This window comes from Schistocerca piceifrons, chromosome 2 (assembly GCF_021461385.2).
Source record: "Schistocerca piceifrons isolate TAMUIC-IGC-003096 chromosome 2, iqSchPice1.1, whole genome shotgun sequence".
Classification (NCBI taxonomy): Eukaryota; Metazoa; Arthropoda; class Insecta; order Orthoptera; family Acrididae; genus Schistocerca; species Schistocerca piceifrons.
In genome coordinates, this window is record NC_060139.1 from 42,350,517 (window position 1) to 42,368,135 (window position 17,619).

At 48.7% G+C, this 17,619-nt stretch overlaps 7 non-coding genes across 7 annotated transcripts; 6 read left to right on the forward strand and 1 right to left on the reverse strand.

Annotated features, from left to right (window-relative positions):
• Nucleotides 1-5,411: 5,411 nt before the first annotated feature.
• Trnav-cac lies at nt 5,412-5,484 on the forward strand. Its single transcript has one exon. It is a non-coding gene; the product is annotated as a tRNA-Val (tRNA).
• A 158-nt stretch (nt 5,485-5,642) lies between these two features.
• Nucleotides 5,643-5,715, forward strand: Trnav-aac. The gene has a single exon. It is a non-coding gene; the product is annotated as a tRNA-Val (tRNA).
• Nucleotides 5,716-5,908: 193 nt separating this feature from the next.
• Nucleotides 5,909-5,981, reverse strand: Trnap-agg. The gene has a single exon. It is a non-coding gene; the product is annotated as a tRNA-Pro (tRNA).
• A 402-nt stretch (nt 5,982-6,383) lies between these two features.
• On the forward strand, nt 6,384-6,456 carry Trnav-cac. The gene has a single exon. It is a non-coding gene; the product is annotated as a tRNA-Val (tRNA).
• A 319-nt stretch (nt 6,457-6,775) lies between these two features.
• Trnav-cac lies at nt 6,776-6,848 on the forward strand. The gene has a single exon. It is a non-coding gene; the product is annotated as a tRNA-Val (tRNA).
• A 319-nt stretch (nt 6,849-7,167) lies between these two features.
• On the forward strand, nt 7,168-7,240 carry Trnav-cac. Its single transcript has one exon. It is a non-coding gene; the product is annotated as a tRNA-Val (tRNA).
• A 158-nt stretch (nt 7,241-7,398) lies between these two features.
• Trnav-aac lies at nt 7,399-7,471 on the forward strand. Its single transcript has one exon. It is a non-coding gene; the product is annotated as a tRNA-Val (tRNA).
• Nucleotides 7,472-17,619: the final 10,148 nt, after the last annotated feature.

The following is a 17,619-nucleotide window of genomic DNA, read 5'->3' on the forward strand; positions in this document are numbered from 1 at the left end:
GTTTCACAGAGTCCGATTGCGTGCAGTCTTTCATTGGTGCTAACTATGTTGTTAACTGTCTTGTACCATGACGTTTTTATATTAGACGTGAGCACATTAGAACTAATGTTTTTCCAAATCTCAGTCCACTCAATGTTTGGAAACTGTCGTTCTATTTTGTTTCTTCCTTCGCTTTTCTTTCGTTCCCGCATTATGGCTCTCGATGTTAAGTGTCGGGACTGCCTGAGTTCGACACTGACATAACTAAACTCAACATAGAAAATCCTCACGTGCTGTAAGGGACTGTTGATATTCTGCGCGTCAATCGGGGGAAGCAGGCTTGGAGGTTTAATGATGTCGAAAAGTTGGCTGGTTATGCTTTCTCGCGAGTCTCTTATTAAATTAACTTGCCTTTTGATAAAAAGAGCAGAGGCTTTATCCGTTATATCAATTAATCCTAGTCCACCATTTTTAGGATCTAAAGTGGCTACTTTAGCAGATACTCTGAACACTTCACCTCTCCACAAAAATTTTGTGATGTTGGACATTATTCTCCTCGCTATCATTCTCGGTATTGGAAACAGCTGGGCAGTATAATAAGCCTTAGCAAGGATGCATGAGTTGATATACTGTGTTCTTTGAACTTGGTTCATATATCGAGTTAAATTCTCTACAATGGCTCCTTGAACTTTATCTGCTGCAACTTTCCAATTTAAAGCCGTCATTTTCATAGGGCATGCTGTCAGGGTGATCCCAAGTGTTTTATGTTGTCGAACTAAGTTTGCCCACTCGACGTTGATATTATCAAAACCTCTGAGATTTAACATCTTACTTTTTTTTCCGTTTGCATTGGCTCCAGATGCTCTACAGTACGAATCTAGCGTGGTAACCTCGTCATTATTCCTTATAATGACCCCTATATCGTCAGCATAGGCTCTTATAACTGTTTTGTTTCCTGATAATGTTAAGCCTTTTAATGTAGCATGGACATGTCGGAGGAAAGGTTCCAGCGAAATTGCGAAGAGCGACATGGACAGAGGACTTCCTTGAGGAACACCTCGTTGTATTTTCATCGGCCTGGATTGTTGACAATTCACCGCTATTTTAGCATTTATTCCAGTTGCTATGTTCTTAATCAACTGTATAACCCTATCGTTGAAACCTATTTTCTTCAATGTCTGTAGAAGATATTCATGGTTTACTACATCGAACGCCTTATAAAAATCTAAAAACAATAAAGCACACTTTATGTTTGTTACAGAAGTTATTGCAATGATATCCCTGAATTCCGCTAGATTTTGAAAAATGGTTCTGCCTTGCGCACAGTTCTGATGTTGACTAATAATTTTATCTGTAAGGCATGAAATTCTCTTGTTTATTATTCTAGCTATTAATTTATAATCAGAATTCAGCAGTGAAATTGGACGAAAATTATTTAAATCTTTGTTTCCATTATTTTTTGGCACCAGAACAATTTTACTCTCCTTAAACTCAGCCGGAATCATTTTACCCTGAATAACCTCATTTACAATGTCCGTGATTTTCGCACCCACTATTGGCCAGTAACGGATGTAAAATTCTGCTGGCAGACCATCCGGTCCTGGGGATTTTTTTGGTGGCGAGGCGCACAGAGTCTCATACACGTCTTCTTCACTGACAACCTCGAGAAAATTTTCGTTGTCTTCTGTCAGCTGTGGGGCTAGGATGTCAAGGAATTCTTCCAAGGAAGCATCACTACTTTGATGTACAGAATATAGCTCGCAATAATAGCGATAAATCTCGTCCATGATATCCTGCTGGGTGCTGAGAATCGTGCCGTGTTTTGTTCGAATTTCTTCAATAAAAGTCCTTCTCCCGTTTTTCGTATGCTTCACTAAATGATATAGGGAAGTAGTTTCATCTGCTGACACCGAATTTGCCTTCGATTTTATTTTCAACCCTTCCATTTGACTTCTCTTGATATTAAGTAACTTGGCTTTGACTTTTTTGATGTCTGCTATCCGAAGTGAGGAACCTGCTGAGACTTGATCATATAGATCTCTCAAAACGGAATAGTAATACTCTATAGTGCATTTCATTTCCCTTGCGCTCTGGGCACTGTATTGAATAAGAACTTTCCTCAACTTTGGCTTTGCCATTTTAACCCACCAGTCAATAGCAGTGGCATATCTACTACGGGCTCGCAGGCATATTGCCCATGTTTCTTTAATCAGATCTTCTAAATCATGATTAACTAACAAGGAAGTGTTCAAATTCCACTGATTCTTGAATCGGCGAACCGGCTGTCTTGTTAGATTTATGCAAGCTAAGACACTTGTATGGTCTGAAAAGTACGTAGGAATGGTTTCTATTTTTGTCACGGAAGTTACAAGATTTTTAGAAATATATAGTCTATCAATCCTGCTACGTGATGTTGCCGTGACATAAGTGAACTCAACAATTGAGGGGTATTTGATTTCCCATATATCCTTTAATTCTAAACCAGTAACTAATTGTTTTAGTTCACTTGAGAAATTAAAATTAGGTAACTGATCTTTTCGATTTAAAACACAATTAAAATCACCTCCAAGTAATAACTGTCTTGGTGATTTCCTTAACAAGTATATCAAGTCGTCTTTGAAGAAACGTGCCCTGTCAGCTCGATGAGAACTTCCTGAAGGGGCGTACAAGTTGATGATAGTCACATCATAGATATTTAGTCCTATTCCCCTTCCGGATTCCAGTCGTTCCACCTCGCTTACTGTAATCCCTTCCCTTACCAAAATAGCTGTTCCAACACTTGTTTCGGGAGATACATTTATGTAACTGACAAAACTGGGAATTACCAAATCCGAAATTAGAACTTCTTGTAACAGGGCAATATCAGTCGCGGATTCGTACAAAAATTCCTTAAGGGCCGATAATTTCAAACCGGTCGTGATTTTATTTATGTTTATAGTGGTGACAGAATAAGATTGCGTCATTGTGCTGTCACTATGTAGTTGTTTTGTTGAACTAATTTAGTTTACTGTGGTTCAGGGTTCAGTTAAGCTGTAACAGTTTTCTCGGAAGGCTGAACATGGAATAACACTTCAATCAGTTTATTAGTTACTGTCCCGTTTTTTTTCTACTTCTGATGTTTTCTCTTGTACCGCAAGCAGACTGATTTCCTGGTAAACTTTCTGATTTTTCCTCCAGTGATTCGTGTACGACTGTTTCGGACTGAACATTCTTTGGGTTTGGGTCGCCCCTACTGGATTTTCCCTTCCCTTGGTTACGAGCTACATTCTCATTTGGTTGCGTCGGTATTTTACTTCGCGGCTTATCTGGAGCAGCAGCAGACGCTTTAGCAATTTCGGTTGCCGGCGCCTGCCCTGAGGTGTTGACCGTGATTTCAGTTTGGCCACCACTTCCTCGTTCTTTATTAATTTCACTCACTTTCTGATCGAGGGAAACAAATGGAGACTGCAGTTTTGCATCTTCTCCCTGAATTTGTTTATTAACAGATAGATTCTGATCTTTGCAATCGGCTACTGCACCTGTTGTTTCTTGCAAATTAATGCTGCTTACACCCCTTTCATTTTCTGGTACCGTATGTGTATTATCTTTCTGTTCATTAGTTTCCATTCGCATTTTGCCTTCAGGTTCCTCTGCCTTCTCATCGCACTGTTTTTGCTTGCGAAGTGAGGGAGTGGGACAAGACGGCTCGTCCTCTGAACAACTATCAGTTATCTCCAGAGGTCGTTTTTTCGGTTGCATTTCAGTTTCACGAGTAGTGGCAACGGGGTTTCCTTTTGTTGTTAACGGGGGAAATTGACTGTTATCGTGAAGGGAGACATCAGCTTGTCCCGCTGCGTTAACATCCTCAACCAGTTGTTCCGGGCTATTCTTTGGTAACAGATCATTTAAGGTAAGCTTCTGACGCTGTATCAAATTACTTTTAAGCACAACAGTTCGCCGCGGACATTCCTGTCTGAAGTGGCCGGTTTCGTTACATATATGACATGTAGCTTCCTGACCTGTATAAACAATTTGTGCCTTATACCCACAAACAGTTATGTGAGACGGAATATTCGTCTTGACGTCCATCTCTACACAGCGGACCCCGTTAAAACACTGCAGTTTAAAGCGAGGCGACCATCTTTCATTTGCAATTGATTTAACGTCTCCGTAGTTTAAAAGAGCTTCCTTAATCTTATCATTTTCAATTTCAATGGGGAGATTCAAGACACGAACGGTTTTGTAATGAATGTCCGCTCTATAGATGGAAACCTTACTTTTATAACCATTTCTATGCACAAAATCTACTTCATAGCCCCACTTTCGTAACACTTTGTCAACAGTCGAAGCACTGATTAACTTGACAAAAACACAGTATTTTTCCTGATCCAGTTGCCAGGTATGAACGGTTTCAGAATTTAGACCAATTACCTGTGTAATCCAGTCATCTATTTCCAGGGATGTCGGCTGAACAGGACGGGATTCTTTGTCAAAAGCAAATACCAGAGTGTTCTTCCTGAGGTTTGTAGCCATGGTTAATCCAGCGAAGCAATTTCGGTTAAACAACCGAAATTCCAAGTAGCAGCAGCAAGACCAGAAAGAGCGATCAGATCACAAGGAACAGGAACGAACACGGAGATTAACGGACGGACGGCACTCGGCGAAACACAAGTATAGCGATGTAAACACTGAAGTGCAGCGCAACAGTTAACAGCGGCCACTCGCGAGCGCGGCTGAAACGGAACTAGACCAACGAGCCCTGTGACACGGCGAATGCCAATTATTGCAGTCCCTCGATGTCGTCCAGGGTGCCCTGGAAGTCTCGTGTACGCTGGCGGGATGGGGGCAGCGCGAATTCCCGCGGTCGGCGGCCTTCCTGGGCTATTGGTACCTTCATGTAGAGCTGCCGCTGGGCTCGCACTGCCTGCTGCTTTTTTTTTTTTTTTTTTTAAATGGACTTGTAGTCCGGGGTGATATGTTACAATACAGCATCACCGGTCTATTGCGGTCTAACTGTGTTGGTGAGGCAGTAGATTTCCACAGGGCAGTGACTCCGTCACTGCAATTCACTTTGGAGGTGTGGCGGTGGGACTTGTAGTCCCTTACCACCCTCTGACCGTGATAGTACTACATTAGTCAGGCAGAAGAATATTGCCTAACATGGGCGGGTGAAGGTGTGGCTGTGGGACTTATAGTTCCCGTACGCCAGGGCAGGCCTGCTGCTGAGAAAGTGATTGCTTTTGCTGATATGACTTGCAATAACGACTGCGCGAAACGCCGCTATCTCGTTAGGGGTGCTACGGCAGACACCCTCTCGAGCACCCCGAAGACTTCTTGAGCCCTCGGCTGCGATGGGTTCCAGGCTGACAAAAGAACTGTCGTGTGTGCATTCACGGACGAGAGAAAGGCTGAGGCAAGTTGGAGTGAACAAGGATGGACTCCTCGGATCCGTCGTTTCCGTAGTGTAGCGGTTATCACGTCTGCTTCACACGCAGAAGGTCCCCGGTTCGATCCCGGGCGGGAACAGTATTTTCCTGCCTATGTCGTATTGTCCTCCAATGAGCCACGCCGTGTGTGGATCTGCTGCATGTCCCTTCCTTTTGCAAGTACCACATTGATTGAATTTTTTAGTTACGTTGGCAACATCACTACAAGTTGTCTGTGAAGTAAGGTGCACACAAGCAGTTTCCGTGGTGTGGCGGTTATCACGTCTGCCTAACACGCAGAAGGTCCACGGTTCGATCCCGTGCGGAAACACTTTTTCATCACTTTAAGCAAGACTTACTAACATGCATCTGCTACCATCTGTACCGGAAACCTTCGTAATCGCCTTCACGCGTCGGACCAGAGTGTCAATTGCTCACATCGAATAAGAAATTCATTTGATATTGACGGCGAGCTTTTTGCGCTAACTCAGCCACTGACGTGCGATCAGTTTGCACAAAACGCTAGTGCTCGTCCGGGATTTGAACCCGGGACCTCCTGCACCCTAAGCAGGAATCATACTCCTAGACCAACGAGCCCTGTGACACGGCGAATGCCAATTATTGCAGTCCCTCGATGTAGTCCAGGGTGCCCCGGAAGTCTCGTGTACGCTGGCGGGATGGGGGCGGCGCGAATTCCCGCGGTCGGCGGCCTTCCTGGGCTATTGGTACCTTCATGTAGAGCTGCCGCTGGGCTCGCACTGCCTGCTGCTGAGAAAGTGATTGCTTTTGCTGATGTGACTTGCAATAACGACTGCGCGAAACGCCGCTATCTCGTTCGGGATGCTACGACAGACACCCTCTCGAGCACCCCGAATACTTGTTGAGCCCTCGGCTGCGATGGGTTTCAGGCTGTCAAAAGAACTATGGTGTGTGCATGCGCGGACGGGAGAGAGGCTGAGGCGTCTTCGAGTGTACAAGGATGGAGAGCTCGAGTCCGTCGTTTCCGTAGTGTAGCGGTTATCACGTCTGCTTCACACTCAGCAGGTCCCCGGTTCGATCCCGGGCGGGAACAGTATTTTCCTGCCTATGTCGTATTGTCCTCCAATGAGCCACGTCGTGTGTGGATCTGCTGCATGCCGCTGGGCTCGCACTGCCTGCTGCTGAGAAAGTGATTGCTTTTACTGATGTGACTTGCAATAACGACTGCGCGAAACGCCGCTATCTCGTTCGGGATGCTACGACAGACACCCTCTCGAGCACCCCGAATACTTGTTGAGCCCTCGGCTGCGATGGGTTTCAGGCTGTCAAAAGAACTATGGTGTGTGCATGCGCGGACGGGAGAGAGGCTGAGGCGTCTTCGAGTGTACAAGGATGGAGAGCTCGAGTCCGTCGTTTCCGTAGTGTAGCGGTTATCACGTCTGCTTCACACTCAGCAGGTCCCCGGTTCGATCCCGGGCGGGAACAGTATTTTCCTGCCTATGTCGTATTGTCCTCCAATGAGCCACGTCGTGTGTGGATCTGCTGCATGCCGCTGGGCTCGCACTGCCTGCTGCTGAGAAAGTGATTGCTTTTGCTGATGTGACTTGCAATAACGACTGCGCGAAACGCCGCTATCTCGTTCGGGATGCTACGACAGACACCCTCTCGAGCACCCCGAAGACTTCTTGAGCCCTCGGCTGTGATGGGTTCCAGGCTGACAAAAGAACTGTCGTGTGTGCATTCGCGGACGAGAGAAAGGCTGAGGCAAGTTCCAGTGAACGAGGATGGAGTCCTCGGGTCCGTCGTTTCCGTAGTGGAGCGGTTATCACGTCTGCTTCACGCGCGGAAGGTCCCCGGTTCGATCCCGGGCGGGAACAGTATTTTCCTGCCTGTGTCGTATTGTCCTCCAATGAGCCACGTCGTGTGTGGATCTGCTGCATGTCCCTTCGTTTTGCAAGTACCACATTTATTGAATTTTTTAGTTACGATGGCAACATCACTACAAGTTGTCTGCGAAATAAGGGGTACACAAGCGGTTTCCGTGGTGTAGCGGTTATCGCGTCTTCCTAACACGCAGAAGGTCCCTGGTTCCATCCCGGGCGGAAACACATTTTCATCACTTTAAGCAAGACTTACTAACATGCATCTGCTACCACCTGTACCCGAAACCTTCGTAATCGCCTTCACGGGTCGGACCACAGTGTCAATTGCTCACACCAAACAAGAAATTCATTTGATATTGACGGCGAGCTTTTTGCGCTGACTCAGCCACTGACGTGCGATCAGTTTGCACAAAACGCTAGGGCTCGTCCGGGATTTGAACCCGGGACCGCCTGCACCCTAAGTAGGAATCATACCACTTTTTTTTTTTTTTTTTTTTTTTTTTTTTAGTGGAGCGGTGGGGGCTCGGGGGACAAAGTGGGCAGGGGTCGAAACCTGAGGCCTGGCCACAGTGTCCCCCGCACCACCACCGAGCCTGTGGTGCTTAGGGAAGTGGGAGAAACAGGAATCAACAGTAGTGGAAGGCGTTGTTATTTATTTATTTGCATGTGTTTTTGTAATATTCACTAATAGCATGAAATTATGGGAACACATATGCGAAAGATAAAAGAAATATAAATTCTAGGTAAAGAAAAAGAAAGGAAAAAGGAAAAGCAAAAAGAAATAAAATCCGCGCAATCTGCGACGCGCTCTCCCATCCGCGGAGGTCAGAAGTAGAATAGATCGTAGGCGGTTGAAACTCAGACACCGCCGGGGGAGGAGGGGTGGGTGCCCTCTGTGCCAGGCACCCCCCAACTCAGTGGAGGTCTAACAGGGACCGCTCGAAGATAGTTAGCAAATAATGTTCGGTAACGTGGCGTGTTTTCGAGAGCTGCATGGGCTGTTCGTAAATAGGTCCAGAAGTCGAGGCGGGATTTAGGTCCCTCATTAAAGAGATAAGCGACCGCCAACCCTTTGACCCACGTAATAGCATGACATTTGGCGGCGGGAAAATGTCGGTCCTCCGGGTATAGAAACATTCGAGGCTCGACTGTGTCGGGTGGCACCCGGAGATAGCAGGCAATGATTTGCTGCACGAAGCGCCATACATCTTGCGATGCGGCGCATGTCAGACGGTGTTCATCAGTGTCCAGTTGCTGGCAAAGGAGACAAAGAGGGGATTCTGACAAGCCAATGTTGTGCAGGCGCTGCTTCGTGGCAAATTTCCTGTTGACTATGTGATACCACAGCGCCCGGACGTTCGTAGGGTGGAAGGGCTGGTGGACGGTAGTCCACACTATGGGCCACTGGATGGAGGGGTGTTTGGTCTCCATCACATTCCGGGGAACACAGCGCAGCAACAGGCTGTAAAAATCCTTAGTCCTAGGTGGGCGTGTATCTGGGAGACTGGTATGTATATAACTGTAGTCGACGAAAAAGGTCGAAAGATGGGACAAATGAGGCACGATATGGCCGACAGACACTGGTGGTGAGGTGGAAGCTGGTAGGAGGACCTCAAGCAAGCTGCGTGTTAGAGATGTACCCTGGCCCATCCACTGTTTTGTCATGGTACTCATGTACAAGGCTGCAGATCGCATACGGACATTGACGAGCCCGACGCCACCATACCGTGTGGGCAGGGTAAGTGTCTCATAACGGACTTTAAACATTGAACCAGCCGTGAGGTAATAGCCAAAAGCCGCCTGAAGGTTGCGCCCAATTGCAGTTGGCAGAGGGAGAATTTTTTTTTTTAAAAAAAAAAAAAAAAATCTTTATTTCCTTTCATAATAGTTATACAATAATGACCCACCACCTTAATGATTAGTGGGTCCTACATTCCTAAATTACAATAGCAGCTATACATTTTTCTTGACTTAACTACAGACAGTTCAACAATTTTAACTAGGCAGACTACTTCTTAGTTTAGTATCTAGCATAATTTCTAATTACTACTACTAGTTAATCCTAACTGCCTGCAGCGTTACATTGTGCCAGTTAATGATATAAACCTACTTGATGCCCTGCCCATAGAGCTAATCCCTATGAGCGAGCCCCTGGCACAGGGCGGGCAAGGGTTAACTTATCGCTGCAGGTTCCTAACTTACTATCCTATTCTAATTCCTACGTCTACTTTCTAATCTATGTCATAATCGGTGCGTTGTCTTGATCAGGATTTGCCCCAGTCCCCCTGGTCCTGGTCGTGGCGGATTCCAACTATAAGTCGACCTGTCCACGAACCGGCTGTATGGGATTGGGGCGGTGGTCGCATTCGGTGTTGTCTGTTTACTTAATGAAGGTGATGTCTATTTATTTAATGAAGGTCTCTCAAAAAGGTTCTCAGAACTTTCTGTGATACCTCGTCTACCAATGTATTTAGTCTGTGAAATGTCTCCTCCTGTCTTAATAGGTCATAGGTGTTTGTGCTAGGTAATTGTTGTCTCAATGTCCCGGCTACATCATCGAAAAGGGGGCACTCATAAACCACATGGTCAGGAGTACCCTCCAGTGCGCCACAGTCACACGCAGGCGTAGCCTTTTTCCCAAACCGACAAAGATATGTCGGATAGGGGCCATGACCGGTGAGGAAGTGGAACAATCCCCGAGTTGGCTTAAAGTACTTCATTTTCAATCTTTCCCTTACATCTGGTAGGAACTGAAAGGTTCTTCTACCAGTTTCATCCGATTCCCATATTTCCTGCCATAGGTTTACCCCTCTTTCCCTAATCTCGCCTTTGTCCCTAACTGGTGCTCCTATAATTTCTTCTACCTTGGTAATAACCCCCTTTTTTACCCAGTACCAAGCTGCCTGTTCCCTAATCTTTATATCTAGGGGACAGAGTCCCATTATGATTAACAGGGCTCCTCCTGGGGATGTTCTGTAAGCTCCCACGGACCTTAATATCATATTTCTTTGTACTCTCCTCACCGTCATAGCAGGCACCACCCTCGTGAGCCTGTGAGCCCAGACTCCTGAACCGTAACCCACTATTGACGTCAGTATACTATTATGATAAAGTTTAATTAATTGAGGCGGAAGGTGAAATCTCTTGTGTCCTATGGTAATCAGATTATTTAGTGATTGTAGTGCTTTCTGGGTCACGGTTTCTATGTGCTTTGCGAAATTCCACCTTTCATCGATGATGATTCCTAAGTATCGTGTCTCTCGTCTCCTAAGAACAGGTATTCCGTCAATTCTCACAGTCGGGTTTCTTATCAATTGTCCTTTGAGTAATAAGTAAGTCGACTTGGTTGGTGAAATAGTCATTTTGGTCCTGTGGCACCATAGTTGCAGTATGTCTATTGCTCTCTGTATTTTTGGCTCTATGTCCTCGCGACTTCGGCCGCCAACCAGCAGGAGGAGGTCGTCGGCGTAAGCTATCACCTCTAGCACATCATCACTCTGTTGTAAACTTTCCAGAAGAGGCTCCATGTGGATGTCCCAAAATAGGGGACCCAGCACGGAGCCCTGGGGGCAACCTTTAGTGATAGTTTTCCGGACTTTCCCGCTAGGGGATGATAGCCATACCTCCCGGTCTTCACAATAGCTCCTTAGACACCCATATAGCAGCCCTGGACACTCTTTCTCCCGTAGGCAGGAGAAGAGCGAAGGCCACCACAGGTTGTCAAAGGCGCCACTGATATCCACCATGATGCCAACCACATACTTACACGTGGCTGAGCCACAGACCTCGGCCGCTAGGGCGATTGCATCAGATGCCGATCGACCCGGCCTAAAACCGAATTGCCTGTCGCTCATCCCGCGCAGCATGCGGTGAGCAGTCAATCTATCCGCTAGTAGCTTTTCAAGTAGTTTGCCGAAGCCGTCCAGCAAGCAAATGGGCCTGTAAGATTTGGCCTCTGCAGGGTCCTTCTCGGGGCCCTTTTTAATGATCACCACGTTCGCGGTTTTCCATATTTTAGGGAATTTGCCTTGCCTAAGGCATGCATTGAAAGTGTGTGTGAGTGGCGCAACTAATTGTGGGGCTAAGAACTGCACTACCTCCGCCACAATGCCATCTGGCCCGGGGGCTTTTCCCTTTTTTAGGGACTTAATAAGAGCAGCAACTTCCTCTTCAGAGAAGGGGAGGACCGCCACGTCGTTTTCATACCTGTGTAGGTCTTCTTCGCGTAGTTGACGCTGCTCTTCAGTGTCTTCATTTCTATCATCGTCAGGCAACAGTGACCGGAGGAGGACCTCGGCAGTTTCCTGCCAAGATTCCGTCATCCCGCCCCCGTGCCTGAGCGTAGAAATCATTGTTGGTGAACGAATCTTTTCCCTTACCAGTCTATATGGCACACCCCAAGGATCGAGGGCCAGTTGACTGGTTACGAAATTTTCCCAGCTAGTTGTTCTTGTCTTTTGTAGTTCTTTTTGAAAATTCTCTTTTGCCTCCCGGTATAATTGTAGCCATCTTTGCTTCTCCCACCAGACGACACTGCGCTGGTAGTGCTTCCTCAGTCTCCTGACTGACTGACGTAGCTCCTGCAGTTCGGCTGACCATGGTGCCGGTGTGGCCGCCACGGCCCTTCTCCTGGTTGGTACGGCTACCTCAATCGCTCTTGTTACCGCGCGCACCAGTCCTTCTGCTCTGTCGTCCACATTCATGTCTTGTCCTTCGTCTCCTTCCGGTAATGGAGGGATGTCACACTCTCTGGCTAGACGCTCCCAGTCTGTTTTCCTAAAGTTCCTTTGCACCTCCCACCCCATGGCCCAGCGGCACTCTCTATCTCCAACTATGAAGGTAATCAGATTATGATCACTAGTGGTGGCATTGTCTTCCACTTTCCACTCCCGGAGTATATTCACTGTGTTTGGCGTGACCAACGTCACGTCAATATTGGTACCCTGTCCTCCTCCAGCCACGTAGGTGGGGGGATTTCCTGGTCTGTTTGCCACCACTAATTGGAGAGCCATTATCATTTCTTCAGCTTTGGCTCCATTTTCGTCCCTAGTGCCACTGTACCACAGGGGGGATTTAGCATTTATGTCGGCAGTTATAATGATTTTGCGTCCCCGCAACGCCGTGGCCACACTCACTAGATGGTCTATATATTGTTCAATTCTCTCTCCGTACTGGAAGTACATATTAATGATGATAACAATTCCAGCAGGAGATTGTATCTCCACGACGTTGCAGTGACTGTTGGAGAACTGTGACAAGGGGGTTGCACGCAGTGCCGTGTTTGTTATTAGAATAGCCGCTCTGGGGATATCCCCACTGCTGACAGTTTGCCATGTTGCGGCAGTGAACGCAATTTTTCCAGCCAGAGAGTACAGCTCCTGTAGACAGAGTACATCCAGTCTCTTTTCCACCACTTCCTTTCGGAGCTCCTGCATTACTAGTCGACTATTGTGAGTGTTAAGTTGTCCGATTTTTATTCTAGTCGTCATGGAAAATAAGTGTGTATATGGTCATGCGGCCAGGTTTTGTTCCAGTCATAAGCCAGTCGACCGTTTGCTATTACTGATTGATTGTAAATGTCATCCAGGTCGAATTTCTCTCCTCGTCTTTCGAAGACTTTTTTAAGCAAGTCCCGCAGTGCTCCGAAGTCAGTGGGGAGGTTCACCGACTTTAATTGTATCCTATCCACAGCCTCCATCACCGAGAAGGTTACCCTTCGTCCGTACTGATGTCCCACCCGGACCACATGACGTAAGGCAGTGGTCAGGGTAGCCGGCTGCTCCAGTCTCGCTAGTTGCATTGTGTACTCTAGATTTGGGTACACCCTCACCGGGTCTACGGGTGGCAATCTGACCACCGGATTATCTTTGGCGTCAGAGTTAGCGGTGGAGCTTGTTATTATGTTATCTTGTATGGGTTTTGTGATTTTATTCGCCACTACCACAGGATGCTCTTGCCGTTGCGGATCTTTAATCGGCAGCGTGCCCCGGCATTGGGAGGAGGGTGCTCTGATCTCTGAGGGGAGCTCAGTTTGAATACCAATGTCCCTGGTGGGGGACTCTGTCTGTATGGATTTGTCAACTGCTTGAATTTCTGGGCTGATGCGCGACTTCAGGAAGCTCCTGAACCTACTTGCTCTCATTGCATCCCTCCTCCTTTTGCTCGGGGATTTATGCTTTGGTATCCTGCATGGTATGCCTTTTTCAGCCATAATCTATCCGTGAGATCAATCTTTGTTCAAGCATCCTGTAGGTAGGGCAGTTCCGTCCTGTGGCTCCACAAGACTTCTTGCCACGATTCTTACAGGGGATGCAGACACCTGTGGCCTTACAATCTTTTCTGGTATGTCCATTATCACCGCATTTGGAGCAGGCCGACCCCCTGGTGCAGTGCCTCAGTATGTGGTCCAAGTCGCCGCAGTTATGGCAACGAGGTATCACAATGTAGTCTCTAGTATTAATTGCGTGGAAACCCACGTATAGTCTGCCCAGTGATGTTATTTTCCTCCACATTGTTGCGGAGACCTCGGCAACGTGATGTACGACATCCCGGTCCCGAGGACCCGTTTTAAACCTTAGTTTGAAGCTGCTTTGAAATTCGTTTTCATCAATATTCTCAAAATTTTGTTTCCTTATTGCTTCATACAGTTCCTCATTTGTCATTATAGTAGGGACATCATATAATATGATCAAGGGGTTCCTTTTCTTGGGGGGTTCACATTTAACAACCGCGTTTAATTTTGGATTTTCAAGCAATTTAGTTTTGTCTTCTTCAGACGCAACTTCTACTATCACTGAGTTGCGACTAGGTTTGACACGTTTTATCTTAATTCTATCTCTGACAGGGTCAATTGTGGTAGTCAGGAGTTCCTGAATCCTTTTGACACTCGTGTCTTTCCCAGGCAAGGTCCTAAGGAAGACCGCCGTCTCCTGTTTCTTAGTTGCCCTGTCAATTGCTTCTTTTGTGTTATTTTGTCTGGTGGGGGGTTGTGCAGCCACCGCCGCCCAGGTCTTGCTTGGTTGTTGTTGCTGTTGTCTTAGCCTGGTATTTTCTTTCTCCAACTCTTCCACTCTACCTTCCAGTTTGGCATGGGCAATTGCCCATGCAGCCAGTTCATTCTTTATTTGCAATATTGCTGCCTGGCTTATCTTCCCATTTTTAATACTTTGCTCCAGGAGCAACGTAATTTTCGAATGTCTCCTCATTACAGTATAATCCTCCTCAGCCTGTCCCAGCTCGTCCTGTTGAGAGGGATCAGACACAACAGAAACTCTCGAAGGCGCACTAATATCACTCGTTTCTGGTGTCGCCATTGTATACGAGTGATAACAAAAGAAGTGGGAGCCCGTCTCTTGCCCCAGACCGGCTCCTCTGGCATGGGGGGGGACTCTTGCAGCTCGCCCACCGACCTCGCCCCTAGGTCAAGGGCACTCCAGAGCTGCAGGGTTCAGCGCGCCGTTGCCAGCGCACTGGTCCCCGTCGAAGGCCCCGTCGTCGACGATTTCACTCGACGCTCCTCGGCAAGTGCACCCCGCACTCCGGAGAGGCGGATGCACCCCTCGCCCTTCGCCGCCTACTAGCCCGAGTTTCCACCTGAAGGCCAAGGACCCACTCCTACTCAGGTGGTGGGTCGGTCCCCCAGTCGTTCGGCGGTCTGGGCCCATCTAACCTGGCCCAGGCGATGTCACCACCTCCTGGGTTTGGCAGAACACGCCCCGGTTACCCAGGGGCGCGGCGAAGCACCCTTGCCGACTCGCGCCGCGATCCCACGCCGACAAACGAGGTCGCCGGCATGCAGAGCACCTGCTGGTCTGTGCCCTGCGAACAGAGAGGGACTGGTGTTCGGTCCCTTGACACAGCTCCCCCTGTGCCACGCACCCTTCGCTTTCGCATCGGGTTGGGTCGCAGCTCTCCCTTTCGTCGCAAGGCAGAATGCCAAGCTTAACGTCCGGCACCACGGGAAGGCGGAAAGAGGCACTTGGGAAGGAGAGGCTATAAGAGACGCTTCACTTCCCCTGTGAGGACTGCCGCGGCACAGCCGACTGAGAAGCGATACGCCCCAGTGCGAGCCTCCGTGCCTTACGGCGCGCCAACACGGGCGGGCCCGGGCCGAAACGCGCCGTCAAGCGACTGACCTCACGCCAGACCAGAGGGAGAACTTGCGCAATGTGAACCAATTTTGATGCCACATAAAGATTAATAAACGCAACCCTCTGAAGTGTGTCCTGGCGGCGCAAGAGGTACTGGCGGACGTCGTTGCGGATGACGTGTAACAGGCGACGGAAATTCGTTGCCGCCGTGCATGTGACCGTGGGGGTAAAGGTAATGCCCAGGTACCGGAAAGTACGCACAAGCGGCAGTGGTGCCACTTCACCCTCCTGGAGGCCTCGTCCAATGTGCATTGCAGAAGATTTGGCGACATTCATGGCACTGCCAGCGGCAGCCCCATAACGGGTAATCAAGTCGAGGACATCCCGAATCTCAGAGCCGGAGCGAATGAGGAGGAGGAGGTCATCAGCATATGCCCGACAGTGAAAAGTGTGTTGGCGTAGGGTGAGGCCAGAAAGCTTGGTCGTCAAGCCCCCAATAAGGGGCTCAAGGGCAATAGCATACAGGAGGGTAGAGAGGGGGCACCCCTGCCGTATCGAACGGCAGATAGGTACCGGCCCTGCTATACGTCCATTGACTTGGACACGTGAACTGGCACTGTCGTAAAGACGCCGGATGACGTCGAGAAACGGAGGGGGGATGCCCATTCGGGCTGCCACCGAAAACAGGAAACGATGACGCACTTTATCGAAGGCGCTGTCGAAGTCTATAGCGACGACCGCTGCCCGGAGCCTGCAGGCCGCCGCTATCGAAATTAAGTCGCGGCATTCCCCTGTGGCAGTCTGTATGTTAATCTGTCCGCCAGGCGTCGTTTGTTCTGGCGAGAGGATATGAGGGAGTGTAGTTCGGAGCCGCATTGCCAGTAAGCGCGCGAAAATCTTGTAATCGGCATTCAGGAGGGTGAGCGGTCTGTAACTCGTGACCATCGAACCACGGGCTGGTTTGTGGACTGGTATAATGATGCCCTCAGCAAAGGCGGGTGGGATTGCTTGGTGAGATGTTATCAGTTCTTGATACATAGTCGTCCACCGTGGGGCCATGAGGTCCCGAAAGGTACGGTAAAACTCAATCGGTAAGCCGTCAATGCCGGGCGATCTGTTGACTGCACCTTTGGCGATTGCGTTGTTGACTTCGTCTAGCATGACCGCCACTGTCAAAGCATCCGCCTCCGTGTGGGGGAGGGTGCGCGTGACGTAATTCAAAATGGAGTCGTCTGCTGCAGTTTCAGCGTCGTCATCACTATAATTACGACGGTAGTGCTCGACGAATGCGCGGACGATGTCATTCTGAGTGGTCACCTGCGTTCCATGAGGCGTTGTCAAAGTGCTGATGATCTGCCGACGACGCCTTCGGTTGTCGGACACTATATCATGCATGGATGGAATTTCTAAATCCGCGTGATCGTGGCGCCGCGTCCGTATCACGACCCCTTGCAATTTCCGGCGTGCCAGCGCAATTATCTTCGCCTTAGTTCTTTGCCGTTCCAACTGGTTGTCCGGGGTTGGCGGTTGAGCATCCAGATCTCGGAGAATCGCGTAATAGAAGTCAACAGTGGTGCGATGCCAGTCGGCCATGTCCTTCCCGTATCTCATCAGTGTCCTCCGGATCGCCGGCTTGGCGCAGTCCAACCACCATGTCAATGTCGAGCGGTAGCGGGGAAGGCGTCGTTCGCAGGCTGTCCACGTGTCAGTGACTTGTTGGCGACACGCCTGGTCATGCAAGTGTGAGGTATTGAGTTTCCATGGCGCACGGCTGAGCCATACTGATTGCGGCGGAAGGAGGACCGTACAGATGTAAGCGCAATGGTCGGAAAAGGCCAGCGGCCAGCGTTCGGCGCCCCGTATCGCAGATCTAAGAGTTTGTGAGACATATATCCTGTCTAGTCGGCTTGCGGAATGACTTGTAAGAAAGGTATGGCCAGAAAGGTCGCCGTGTTGAACTTCCCAGGTATCGTGAAGCAGGAGGTCTCGCACCACTATACGTAGCTCCTGGCATGTAGTATAGTGGGGAATCTGATCTTTAGGATGCAGAACGTTGTTAAAGTCACCTCCTAGTAGGCAATGGTCATAACGCCCTAAAAACAGGGGAGCGATTTCCTCGGAATAAAACTGGGCTCTTTCATGCCGTCGGTCGGTGCCTGAGGGAGCGTAGACATTAATGATGCGTGTCCCCATGGCAGTGAGTGCCATGCCCCGAGCTGATGGAAGGAAGGCGACATCGGTCACAGAAATCCCGTGGCGGACGTAGATGGCCACCCCGCGGCC